The sequence below is a fragment of the Pipistrellus kuhlii genome, unplaced genomic scaffold (genome assembly GCF_014108245.1).
Source record: "Pipistrellus kuhlii isolate mPipKuh1 unplaced genomic scaffold, mPipKuh1.p scaffold_m20_p_15, whole genome shotgun sequence".
Classification (NCBI taxonomy): Eukaryota; Metazoa; Chordata; class Mammalia; order Chiroptera; family Vespertilionidae; genus Pipistrellus; species Pipistrellus kuhlii.
This window is the reverse complement of record NW_023425460.1, coordinates 39,746,163-39,760,877: the sequence shown is the minus strand read 5'-3', so window position 1 is coordinate 39,760,877 and position 14,715 is coordinate 39,746,163.

The following is a 14,715-nucleotide window of genomic DNA, read 5'->3' as shown; positions in this document are numbered from 1 at the left end:
GGAAAGGCTCCATTCAAAGTAGGAGAGAGAATCTGACTGCCATTTTGTCTGGTCCTGCCTATATAAGAGGGCAACCAAGGAATAAGGTCATAAAGGAGGTGGGCACCCAGACTTACATCTTTGCCTAGATGTCACATAATGGGCAGAGGTGGGGAGGAGGTAACACTTTCTAAGAAACCCAAGGAGCTGTATGCAACCAGAAGACAAATGTCTCCGGTGGTGAGGAATGGGCTGGAGGTTAGGTCTGCCCAGAGGACTTCAGGGGACCAGAGACCACCACTTGTCCATGTCTCATTGTGAAGCAATGCACAAGGGCTGCATTGCAGGAGGCTCCAAGGCCCCTTCCCGGGCCAAAGTGGAGCAGGGAGGGTGGTTTCTTATATGTTTCCAGCCTTGCTGTGGACAATAGACATGCTCAGCTTATTCTGACTGGGAGCATTTTCTGGGAAATCACACAGATGATCTTTCTTGCCCACTACAGGATAGTCAGAGCAGGATGAAGTAGAATTGAATACAGAATTGAAGGTTAGAGGGTCAGAAGACCTGGTCTTGTCTTCCACCATCTAGTTCTATGGCTTAAGGTGAGTCTGTTTTCTCCTGTGTAAAACAGGCATGCCAAATCACTCACCTGATTCACTAGAATAGAAATAAGTCACATTTTTAAGTGTGATAAAAAAAAGACATTGTACCAATAGATCTAGTTACTGACATTATCCAAATATGTGTGTGATTATAACTAACCTCTCCCCACATTTCTCTTGCAGAAAACATATGTGTGCATGCATGAATACACCCATATGTATGTGCATCTATGAGGACACTTGCACATGATACCATGAAGGTTTTTGCATAACCACTGATGTGCTTGGGTTCCAACTGAAAAGTATCCAGCCCTCCAAATATCTCCCCAGGGCACAATCTGTTGAGGAGTAAGGCTGAAAGTTTTATCACTCTTCCTTTAGCAACCTAAATTTCTTTGGGCCTCTCCCAAGTCAAGTAAAACAGTCAGAGTAAAATGCTGGCTCAGCATTTTAGTTTCTGTGAGGACATGTGCCAACACACTATGGATCACGCTATGGATGCAGGGAAGTTTTCAAACCAATAATGCAAATGAAAATAAAATAAGTTTGGGCAAGCAGCCTGCTATGTTAATATTACATTCAATGTCATGACCTACCTTTCCCTGAGAATTATTGCCCTTAGAGGTACTTGTTGGAAAAACCCAACATCGCTCTCCTAACTTGGAGATTTTAATCCTTGAGCTTGAAATCTACCAGATGCAACATTTTCAGTGGGGCTTCTTCCAGCCTTCATTTGAATGTTAATTGCAGTCCTCTTTGCTTTTGTCTCACTTTCCCTTCCACTTTTCACCATGTCTATTCTATTTTCCTGGCGTAGATTGAAATGTCTGAACAGAAACAATTGTTCTCTGTTCAGGGGTGTCTAAACCTGTTAAAACTCTTTCCAAATTGTAAAATCTCATCTTGCTCCCAACTCCAGTCCACCGTTCTGGTGCAGTAGTCCCAGAACAGGTTTTGTGAAGGGAAGCAGGCAAAGACAATTAATTAGCTCCTAAATGCATTTAATAGTAAACCTGGGAGGAAAAGTGGAAAATAATTGAAATGGGTGAGGACAGGAAAATGCTCCTTCTTTGGGACTCTGGTCCTGCTCTCAGGAAATCATGGCAACATCACAGAGGGACCATGTGATAGCAATTCTGAGTGGACTTAATAAAAAAAGAGCTGATCACTACCCCCCCCCCCCCAAAGAAATAAAGCAAAACAGAACAAAAACATAAAGAGCAATAAGGCTTTCTTTCCCCCTCTGCAAGAGCCAATGAAGTGGCACCTTCTTGGTCAGGTCTATCTGACTGTCCTTGAAGACAGCTCTATAACAAACCACCCCACTTAGTGGCTTAAGACAACATTTTATTTAGCTCACAGTTCGATTAGGTTGGCTGAGAAGTCTGTAGGGAGCTGGGTCAGTTGGTGTGGCTGGTGACTCCCATGCACTGTCATAGTCAGCTGATAGGTCAGCTGGTGGCTGGGTGATCTAGAATGATCTCTCTTACATGTCTGTCATTGACAGGCTATTTGCTGGGTCACCTTGGTTCTCCATGCAGCCTCTCACCCTCCAGTAGGCTAGCTCAGGCTCATGTGCATACCAGCCTCGGGGATCCAAGCCCAGCAAAAGAGAGGAATATCCAACAGGCAAGCAATTTTCAAGTCTCTGTCTGTTGCACATTTGCTAATGCCCCAAGTCTAAGCAAGATTCAAAGAGCGGAGAAGCGGACTACCTCTTCCTGGGACATCACAGGGCAGTGGACATAGAGAGGGGAAGATTTATGGCCCTTTGGACAATTATCAGATCATTTCCATACAACTTACCTTGCTCGATTGTCATGGCAGCTCAAAGAAGGAGCATTCATTTTCATATTATGACACTCACAGTCATACCACTGACAAGTGGCAGAACTGGGGTTTGAACTCAGCCCTGCCTCACCCTAATGCCTGTATTTCTAATCATTAAGCTTCGTGCCAAACCCAAGTACTAGCTGGTTGCTAACAGGTTGCTCCTCTGAAAGCAAGGCTGTTTGGTGTTTTTCTGTTTGTTTTTTTATGTGGATAAGCAGCAGCTTCAGTCTATGTTTATCAAATATTTTCAGAATATTTTGCAAAGATTATTTTCATTACCAGTTCAATAAAACCTCAGGCCCCAGATGTGGTTAGCCAGGCTCTCTTCTCCTGAACTTTTAAGCCCCGAGGCACTTTATGGTAATGTAACCTCAACTCCTCCGACTCCTTAGTGACATTCCTTCCCCCTTGTAAAGAGAAAGGATCTCCTTTTTGAAGCCACAAAATTCTGCAGCAGGTTCCTCCCTTGGAAGAGACAAGACTCAGAAAATGAGCCCAACTCTCCTTTCAAGACCCACGGGGCGCTCAGGGCCACATCCAGGATGCTGCCTGTTTGCATAGATAAGTGGCCCTGAGAGCCCTTTGCGTTTCAGACAGATTGTGAACCTTGCAAAAATGAAATCAGAGCCCTGGCGAGCAGTGCCTTAGAGCTGGTCTCAGCCAGTCCCTGCCTGCCATCATGGGTTCTCCCCATTTCTGATTCCAATTCCTCCTCCTTCCTCCCGTGGTCCTCCCTTCCTCACTGTGCCCTCTCAGCAGCTCTGACACCCACTCTTTTCTTCATTAGAGAATCCTTGCTTCTCATTCTTCCATTTCCACTTCTTATCATCCAAACATCCTCTACTCCTCATACTTCTTTATTTTTTTGGCTGAGGAATGCCATTTTGCAATAGAAATGAGCCCCAAAGATGCCTTTGGCTGCAATTTGAAAAGATGAAGGACCCACAAGGTGAACTCAATGTACTTGATGAATCTGGGAACTGTTTAATTTGAGGGAATAAAAACATTGTTTTCCTACTTACATATATTCTAATTCTACTCTGAAGTTTCCCATTGAATAGAAATGAATTTATCTTCATCTGACAATTTTATGACCCAAATCAGCCAGCTCTGCCCATTTATCTGATTTAAAATGCAGCCAGAGTACAGGACTGCTTTAACAGAAGTCCAAGTCTGGCTGACAGTGTCTGCCATCAACATCGATTTTTCATAATATGTGAGCTTCCCCAGCGTGGCTACCCCGGCCTCCTGGTTAAGCTTACATCTTGAATGACCATTACTCAGCAATAGCAAATGATTCAGTAATGAAAACAAGTGCTTGGTGCGTGTTTTTTTCCTTTTCAAAGATTTATTAAAGCTCCTCAGAGGCTGTTTTTATAAGACCCAGCCCTTCGAGTGGCTGACCTTAAAAATGTGTTTATCTAAGCTATATTCTCCAAAACATCGACCAACATGATAAATAATTTATTTAACGCTTCCTTAAATATTACTTAGTTTGGTTTAAACCCAAAGTAGAAACTTCTTCTCCCCAAAAGGAACACTGTCTCATTTTTGTATACAATGGAAACATTTGGGGACAAATAAAAGAAATGGAGTCTTTTTCTCAAATTCGGGCTCATTGTGTGAACGCTGGTGAACCCAGGGGCTGCAGAATAAATGCTGTGAGGTTTAGGGGGTTAAATTAGAAGCTCGGACTTCATCAATGACTCTATGCTTATTTCAAGCATTTCCTTATACTGGTGGGAAATAAATACCCACAAATAAACACAGCAGGTGGGGCACAAAGGGATGACCCACAGAAAAACACCCCCCACCCACATGAGCAACATATTGTACTCACATTGACAAAAGTTCTTTCCCCCCCCTCCCCCCCAGAGGTTTTGGTAAATGCTATGATGGAAGCCTCCTGGAGGAGAATGTGCTAAATGTTTTCACTCCCTCTGCAGAATTATCCTTCAATCCATAGGACTAGCAATCCCAGAATTCCTAGCCTTGGGCCACCAAGACAGTCGCCCACCAAAGCTAGACAATCAGATGCCACTCCCTGGGACCCTGATTGGTCACGTCGCAAGGGGGATCAACCTGGGGGGATTATAATCCTTAGGCATTTTTTAAAAGAAGCAACAGGAAGAGGATGGACATCATTCTTTGAATCACAAAGTTAGACTCATAACGGGCTACCCAGAAAAAAAGCCCAACTATAGAGGAGGAAAAGGAGCCCATGGAGAAGCAGAACTGAGCCTGGAGACGGCGATTTCTGACAATGCTGTGTAAGCTCCCGAATCCAGCCAGACCTGACCATAAATCCCCCCTCTTGCTTAAGCTGGTTGGAGCCAGGGTTAGTATGTCACCTCTAATAACCTGAAGAGTCCTGACTAATCCAGTGATTCACCGATGAGACAAGAGGGGCCCTCGGGGCATGCTTGTTTGTTTCTCCCCAGCTTTCTGTTGGTAGCTTAGAGTTATGTCTTTCTTAAATCCTAGTTTTAGGGCTGCATGTGACTTTTTACCCTCTCTTTTCAGTCTGTATGTGTGAAAAGTTTCCTATAGGATAAGGGTGGCAGGATGCCTGGCTAGATTAAGCGAAGCATGATGACTACATCCCATAATGAGCGAGTCCTAAAAGCATTCTTGATTTCAGAACTTATCTTCAGGTGAACATTAAATATGGATGTGTGCTCAATGACCTAGGAATCCCTCACTCTAAATACAACTATCAAACTAGTCCATGAAGGTCCATTTTGGGTCCGGCTAAAGTTGTACCTAACACCATAGCATGGTTACCCTTGGAGTGACTGTTGGTTGCGGGCTTTATATGGACAGTCTCATTAAAGTCTCTCAAAATCCTGTGTGCTGGACACTGTTCCTATCGCATTTCACGGTAAGGAAGGGATGCTCAGAATGGCTCAGAAATTTGCTCAAGGTCACACAATGGACGAGTTGTGAGGCTGGATGAAATTCTAGGTCTGTGGTATGCTATGTCTCTTGCCCCCAAACCTTGGCCACTTTGCCAAGAAAGTAAAAAGCAGAGGGGAAAGCCAGAGAAGATGCCAGCTTTACCATCCAAGATTCAGGAGGTGCTTCTGGGAAGAGTCATTGGTGAGCAAAGAACATTGGATCTGGACTTGGACTATTTTAGACTGACATCATGGTTCTGTCACTTTCTCCCCATGTATTCTTGGATACATTTTTTTTTTAACTCCTCTAAGCCTCGTTTCTATTGTTGTAGAGCAAGCTAATTGTACTCTAGTAGATAATCTCTAAATACAACTTCCCATTTGTATAGGCACCTGTCATTCCTCAGATCAAGAGGAGAAGCCTATTTCTCTCTCTTGGACTACGGGGTGAACTTGACACTTGTTTGGACCAACAGAATAGGAAGGAAGTGAATTCTGGGACTTCCAAGACCACACCTCAAGCTTCTGCTTCTTGTCCCTTGGAGCCCAGACTCCATGCCATGAGGAAGTCTGGTGAGACTGGTGAATGATTAGGAACATGGAGGATGAGCGATCATCTTGAATGTTTAAGTCCTGACCAAGCTCCCAGCAAAATGCAGCCTCGTGAAAAACTCTAAGTAAAACAGAATAATCAGTGGAACCACAGAACTGTGCGAAATAATAAATCTTGCCATTTCAAGCCATTACATTTGGGGGTGCTTTGATATGCAGCAATGGAGAACTAACAACCCTACCTCCATGGGTTGTTGAGAGGATAAAACAGGCTCACATGTTTAAAAGTAAGACACCTAGAACAGTGCTTGGCATTCATACCTTCAGAACACATTTCCTGGGCAAGAACTTTGTGCCCAACATAATTTGAGGCAACTGGGATGCTGAGGAGACAAAGTCCCTGCCCTCTTGGAGCTTACATTGTAAGAGGAGGGATGATAAATATGCAAAAATAAGGGATCTCATGCTAGGCATGACAATGGCTATGCAGAGTTGTTACCTAGCAACTGTGCATTGTTTGTGTGTGCTGCTAACCGCCGTTGGTTCATGTGCCATCAGTTCATTAGAAGACAGTGAAGCAGGGTCAAAGGTAAGCCTGAGAGACAGAGGCTGGTTGTAGATGGTGTGAGCCACGCTGAGTGAGAGAGCTGAGCACACATCTGACAGGTATGGAGCAGAGACTCTTCCCCAGTGTGCCCATGAGTCCTAGAGCTTGCACCCATCCCCACAGTGTATCTGTTTTCTGTTTTCATCTTGTTTTTCTCTCATTGACCAAGAGCTCTCCTGGGCAGATGGAGGCATTTCTCAATGGGACCCTCTGTACTTTGGGCAATTGTTGATACCAAGTAGGTGCTCAGGGAACATTCACCGATTGACTGTATGAATACACAGTGTGACTACCCACTACTCAAAGCCTGGTTAAAGTCCCAGAACTAAGAAGCAAGCCCAAAACATACTCTCTGCAGGAGACATGCAGAACAGCCCAGCTCTCGGCTTCACAGTAAGTTTGTTGGTGACTCGCCTGTCACATGACCCCCACACTCATCCTGAGGAAGCCTGCCTTACTGGGACCCAGTTTCTGGGAATAGCCACCTTCCTCTCACACATACCTGGGCTTACCTCCATAACCATCACTAAAAGTGAAATACCTCCACACACCTACAAAGCCCACTGAGGTGTAGGATGGGGATCTCTAGGGATGGGAAACCCTGGGGGACAGGGGCTCCTCCTTCACCAGACACCAAACTGCAAGTCGCAGAGAAAAATCAGTGGGAAGGAAGCCTGAGAGTGGAGGTTTCTCACTGACGGAAAGCCCCCACCCCCCAAACCCCCTCATCTCGCACTGGAAACAGCATCCCAGTTTGCAAAACACCACATCCCATTTCAAAGACAACACCTTGTGTGTGCACAACCACAGGCCAACAGGGTGTGTGTCCCCTTCTTCCCTTCGCCCCAAACCCCTCTCCATTCTTCGAGAGACCAGACATGTCCTCCGAGTGGCAGCACACTCCTCCAAGGGGCCTTGCTGTCGGCTGCTCTGGGAGAGAAAGCCCGACGGAGCCCTCTGTCTCTCCCTCTCTCCCCGCCTCTCCTCCAGCTGCTCCTGGTTCAAGCTGCTGCCTGCCCCGGCTAATAATGCCTTGTCACGCAGCGACAGAATTATGGTCTCACACTGGTTTCACATGTCACAAATAATCGCGCTCCTTGCGCATCATATTGAAGTTGTCAGGACTCTCTTACGCCTGTAATTTGTGTGAGTTGATCATACTTTGGTAAATCAGCAGGTCACGACCTGCGCCCTTTAGCCCCAGTGGCTGGCTGAGAATGACCTACAAATCTCGTGACAGGGACAACAGAGAGGGGATGAACTGTTCAATTGCTCGTGTCTATCAGCTGCCAGGGAAAAGCGTGCTTTCCTTTTTGCCATCGCTTTAAATGAACTAACGTGGCACCTGATGTCATCCTGTCTTAATTTCTCCACATCTGTTTTTTGCCACCCCCACCCCCTACATTTTTTTAAGCACTTTGGGATATTCCTAATGCTTTTTTTCTTTACCACAAGACATTTTGGTGCCAAACCCAAGTGTCTCTCGTCCATGTGTTTTAAATAAAAACCTCCAGTGCCTGCGATCAAGCCAGTAGACCTCACTCTGTGTCCAGACCAACTGCACAGTGTTTCTCTCTTGCTCTCGCAGCGGTTCGGCCCCGCTGGCAGCTTTATGAGCTCCTTCGCTAACACTTTATTGGGTAACACGTTCACAAATAGTATTCCTGAGCCTTTGTTTTCATTAAAGTACAACGTGTATCATCAAGTTCATTTAATTCACTGTTTCATATTTTATATGCAGTATCGCTGACCGAGACCTTCGGTAAGTAATACTGGAAAGAGGCTAATGAAGTTCAAGCTGCTTTTTATTACCTGAGATCTTCCATAACAGGCCTCTAAAAACAAGTTAGTGAAAAAGAAGCAAGATGACCAAGTTCTGGCCAGGCTGATGTTCTGCAGATACACCAGTGAGGTCAAGAAAAAAAAATGGTTTTGTGAGTCTCTCTCTGGGAAGCTATTGTATGTTAGGTGCCCAAGGACTGGTTAGCTCTCATCTTGGTTTAAGAAAGAGAAGATGGCATGGCTGTAGAGATGAGTGTCTACTCAGATGCCTTCCCTTTCTTCAGCAAGCTACTTCCTCCCCTCCCCCCACCATAGACAGTAGGCTGGGAGCTCCAGAAGGCAACATTTGATTCCCATCCTTAGATGCCAGGGAGTGAGGACCATGCCATCTGCTGATGCAATAGCAGGTGTAAAGGCAACGGGAGAAATGGAAACCAAATGAGAAAAGCTCTCAGTCCACACAATACAAGGCATGTGCCTTTAAATTCTGAAACATCGACTGAGGGGACATGGACCAAGGACAATTAGCAGCACCTGCAAACAATACAGAGTTGCTGTGGAGGACACAAAGGCAAGCTGTTCCACTGTGTTGGTCACTTCATCCCTCACTTCAGTCGTCTGGTTCGCACACCAGGAATGGCTCTCAGCACTGGAAGGCACTTCACTTCTGGATTGATTTACCTGCTAATCATCAGGTTGGGGCAGGGCATGGGCTGGGAATGGGCTGGGCCAAGAAATCATAGTGTTCAGGGCATAACTGTAAAAAACCGAAGGCCATGTTCATAGCAAGTCCAACGTGAATGTGGGTGGTCAGTCATAGGCTTTAGATTTCCCTTTCAGCTCCTTTGTTGAAAGGGTTGAGTAGGAAGGGTAGACAGATAGACATTCAAATCCCAGCACCACCTCCAACCAGCCTGGTGACCTTGACCAGTTACCTAGACTCCCTGGGTCTCAGTTTCCTTATCTGCACAGTATTTGTCACATAGTCGGTGCTGAGCATATCTTAATTTTGTCTTAGTCCAGATTCTCATTTGTGAGCAGAGGAGCTTACTGGCTAACTTAAGCAGAAAAGGGACTTATGAGATGATCTTGGGCAGCTCCCAGCATCTACAGGACACCTGGGAGCTGACATGAACAGTGAGCTGGAACCACAGGAGGCTGTAGAGCAAATAACATAGCTGAGGTCCTGCCTTGGGCATTTTCTGGTTACTTGTTACCCTTGGCATACAACCATTGCCCATTGGGTGCCACCACTTTGCTCCAGACTTCTCTAGGGACCTCTGCTTTGCTCCCTCCTCATTCAGAATCCCAGGTGGCACCTCTGAATGGCCAACCCCAGGTCACATGGCCACAGCTGAGCTGCCAGAGGATGACAAGAAGAGAGAATATACTTAGAAACCTTGTAAGACGCTCACCATGGCTCAGTGAATTCTTAGCCAAGTATTGGCCTCATTCTCATTTTCTGCATGGAGCTGGGGAGAAGAGAGTCCAGTTTGAGGCTTTTCTCCCAACCACTTTAACATAACACACTTTTTGGTTTCCTTTTCAACCGAGGAAAGGGGCAAGCCTACAGCCAAGCAGTCTGATGGGCTTGGCCAAAGCCACTTAAGAGTACAAGTAACTGGGTTTGAAATGAAAACCCACGTAGCTCTAATCCCCATTAAGGGGTGTCCATACCGGCTCATGGAGTGATGCTGGAAAAGCTGCAGGGGAAAGAGGAGAGCTGTGGCTTCCCACAGGAGCCGTGAGCACTGCCTACCAAGTGCAAGGTCACATGTGTCACTGTGAGACAGCGCTTTCAAGAAGTGCCTTGGCTGGAGAAGCAAAATGGCGATGTGGCCAAGTCCATGAATAAAAAGGAAATGAAAACGTATCTGGAAGTCACAGTTGCACACTTCATTACTGAGCGGTCATGTTCGAGGCACCAGGCTAAGTGCTCTCGTGGCATTATTTTACTTAGCAGTCAAAATAAATCAGCGAGATGGCTATTACTGTCCCCATTTCACCAATGCGGATGTGGAGGTCCGGAGGTTAAGAGCGTGTAACATAACATGGACACAGACATGGCACGAAACCTGGGCTCGAGCTCTGCCTTGAAAGTAGAAATGCCCACAGATGTCTCTGGGTGGTGGACTATGTATGAGAAGACGCAGGAATCTGAGGACACACTATCATGGATACTCAAGGCATGCCTGATGATCTCATAATCTCAAAACCGGTATTGTTTGGGCTGAGGGATCAAGAGACAAAGAGCTGAGGAATATTTCATGATCTGGAAACTTTCAGTTCCTTTAATATGAAAATGCTCGACATTAAGTATTAAAGATGTAAGGATTCAGAGGTTGCAGGAGGCCAAAGAAGATTAAGAGCTGCTTTCCCCCAAATGAAGTGCACAGTGTATCCATTACAGGGCACGGAGACTTCCCCTCCTCCACCCCTCCTCACTTAATAGAGAAAACACTGAAAACTTTGAAGAAATGCGTTCTTTGTTCTTTAAGTTCCATGATTAATTAGGTATAAGCCATGTTTCAAAACGTTTCGTCATTTATTTGTAATTCTCCCCAGAGCGTGTACAGTAACTTGGCTCAGAGTGCATAGATTACATTGCAAATGCTCCTCATATGCTGGAACTTTTTATGTTTCCTTCCCTTCCCTTCTCTGCTTTCCCCTGGAATACTGGAGTCCAAGAACAAAGCTGGATTTAACCCGAGAGCACAGCCTGCTCTGTATGGGTCCCCTCGGCCTATCAGTAACCCCCAGGAGGGGCACTGGAACTGGAAACAGCCAGGGGGCAGCCTTGTACCCACGCATGGGTGGACGCTCAGGGTTGCTCTGGCCCCCAATCAAGCAAAGATGTGCATTTGCTGCAAGACCACCTTCATCTCTCCATTTTTGTCCACATTCCTCTCCTCAGGACTAGCCCCCCAAGTATAAATACTGAGCAATGTATGATCACGTGGAATCCAACTGCGGGGCCCAGACTCAACTGTTGGAGCTTCATTATTCTGATTTGTACAACATGGGTAATAATAACCTCAGTCCATTGGGTCAATCCTAGGATTTAGTACACTGCTTCATTCAGAGCGCTCTCTCCATGGATGTTTGCTGTACATTATTATTGTCAATCAGGTCCAACTCCCTACCCAAAGCTCGCTCGCTCTCGCTCTCTCTCTCTCTCTCTCTCTCTCTCTCTCTCTCTCTCTCTCTCACACACACACACACACACACACACACACACACACACACACAGGCTGTTTCTTCTTGCCTTCTGTCAACTCACTATTGAGGCAACCGCTCACTTTGGAATATCTTTGTTTCCATATCTTCCCTTCCCGTCATTCTTGTCAAAAAGAATCCTCCTCCTTTCATGCTCAGATTAACTACCCTCACTTCCTCCTGGAAGCCTCACTGGTGGTGCCAGGAAGAAACAGTTGTTTACCCTGTGTGTGGCATCCTCACTTTGCAGACTATTAAAGCTAATTAGATGCCTTGGTCACTCTTATGGGCTTTGTGTGGAAAGGCAAAGTCAGCCTGTCTTCAAGCATCATTGTTTTCGGAGCTGCCAGGGTTGAGAACAACTGTACTAGACTAAACATAAAAATAACCCATGCACTTTCCCCTGGTCTAGCCTGAGAGGCATTTTTGTTTGTTTGTTTGGGGACTTACAATGTACTCGGGGTGTTTAAATGACTCTTAAAAAATTAAACCGATCTCTTTTGTAGAATTCTATAAAGAGTAAATATAGAATGTTAAAATTCTCCAGATGGCTGAAATTAAGAGTATACTCTCTTAAAATGTGCAGCCGTTGCCATATTGCTGGACTACTTTTGCTAAGACCCACTCTTGCCCAAATGGAGAAGTGTAGATGGGCTAAGGTTGCAGTCTCACATAGCTATAAATGCCGTGGGACCCAAGAAGGAAAGACTTTATAAGTGAAGATGCCTTTGTCAGCTATTCCCATGGTGGTCAGAATATTCTAGGCTTATGTTTGATCTGGCTGGATGGCTCAGCATGGCATTGGTAATTGATTGGTGCCTGGTGTTTCTACCAGAGAAATGAGAGGGTGTACAAATAATATTGTAGCCCCTTTTGTCCATAGTGAAATGTCCCGAGATGTCCAATGGATGCCTGAACTGCAGATCCTACCAACCCATATATATTCTAGGTTTTTTTCTATGCCTAAATACCTATGACAAAGTTGAATTAATAAGTTAAGTATAACGAGAGACCAACAATAATAACTACCCTGTTTCCCCCAAAATAAGATAGTGTCTTATATTAATTTTTTCTCCCAAAGTTGTGCTAGGTCTTATTTTCAGGGGATGTCATATCTATCCATGCACTAGGTCTTATTTTTTGAGGATGTCTTATTTTCGGGGAAACACGGTATTAAAAATATAACAATTATACTATAATAAAAGTTAGGTAAATGTGGTATCTCTATGTCAAGATATTTTATTGTATTATATTCATTCTTCTTGTGAAATGCTACAATGCCTACACAATCAGATGAAGTGAGGCATTGTGATGTAGGCATTGTGACATAGCACTAGGTCACTATTAACCTTCTGATTATATGTCAGAAAAAGGATTAACACTAGCCCAAATTTCTTTTTCTGTCATTACAATTTCACAGATAGAAGATTTCTTCTTACCATGGATCTTAGCAATCCAGGTTATGATTTTTATTCTTTCCTTAAGAACTTTCACCTTTGTACTGTACAGAAGCACTTTATCACTTCTCTTTGGCATATCTGAATGGCCAGCAGCACTACTCTTCCACTTTGGAACCATAACTAAGTAAAGTAAGGGTTACATGAACACCAAATTTACTTGATACAGTCTATCTGATGGCCTAGATCAGTGGTCGGCAAACTCATTAGTCAACAGAGCCAAATATCAACAGTACAACAATTAAACTTTCTTTTGAGAGCCAAATTTTTTAAACTTAAACTTCTTCTAATGCCACTTCTTCAAAATAGACTTGTCCAGGCTATGGTATTTTGTGGAAGAACCACACTCAAGGGGCCAAAGAGCCGCATGTGACTCGCAAACTGAAGTTTGCCAACCAGGGGCCTAGATGGCTACTAAGTAACTTAACGGGCAGGTAGGGTATGCAGCTTGGATACATCAGACAAAGGGAGGATTCATGCCCCAGGCAGGACAGAGAGGGACAGTGCAAGATTTCATACCCTACTCAGAATGACACGCAGTTTAAACTTATGAATTGATTATCTTTGGAATTTTCCATTTAATATTTTTGGACCGCAGTTGACCTCTAGTAACTGAAACCATGGGAAGCGAAACTACATGTAAGAGGAGCAACTGTATGCAGACACCTGGAGAGAAATGAGCCGTCCACCAACCAGACTTTTGGTGGGATAGCTGGAGCACTGATAATAACAACTTGCATGAGTATACTATGCATCCGATGGTTATGGTAGCAATGTCCTTATGACTATTTTTATTTTTGTACCAATTGTCTAACTGCCAAAATCCCATTTTGAATATGGGGCTACTTGAATGACCTTCTTCCTTGCATCTTAGATATACTTCTACAAGGAAGATCCTTGGGGATCAAATGCACCTCTCCGGGGTGTTTTATGAAAGACCCTAGAAGGAAACAAGATGCCCGAGTTGGTGTTTCAGTCTTTGGAGAACTGAGAACAAGTCCTGAGAAACAGCAAAATGATGCACATATAGGCCCTATAAAGGGAATGGAAAATTACTCATTCTGATCAAGTTCAGTTTCTTATTTCAGAGGGAATTGGGGGTAGGGGGAGGGGGAAGAGGAGGAGGAGGAGAAGAAGGAGGAGGAGGAGGAGGAGGAGGAGGAGGAGGAGGAGGAGGAGGAGGAGGAGGAGGAGGAGGAGAAAATAGGATAGCCAGTTAGGACTAATTGCACGGGTAGTTTCAGAGCCTACAAACCCCAGGGATGCAAATGATACTCAAAGCTCTGAATCTTCACTATAATGCAACCGGTCACACCAATAATAATTGACTGATTGCCACAAGTCTGCCCTCGGTTTGACTGCCCTGGCCATAGCAGAGATGGGCCAACAGATGGGAGAGGAAGGTACAAGCTTTGCCTGGGTCACATGAGTGCCGCTGGTGAGGTAAGGAACCAAGGAGCCCGCTTCTGCCAAGAAGTTGATCGCCAGTATTTATTTGGGTGCAAACCAAAGTAGAAAAATGGGAAAGGAGGTCCTTCATGTAAAAGAACCTCCAAAGCTTTACAGACTGAATTAGGTGTAATCCTTATGGGATCCCTAACAGCTCATAAATAACTTTTAATGAGGTTTCCAGCAAGTTAAAGAGCACGTGGGGGAAAGGTATTCTTTCTTATTTTTGTTATTTTGTGTTCAATAAAGCACATGCTTCATATCACTGTTTTCCAAACCCATAACCGAAAGAAGGGGAACCATTTCAATAAGAAGAGATTAGTACTGAAACTATTTAATTA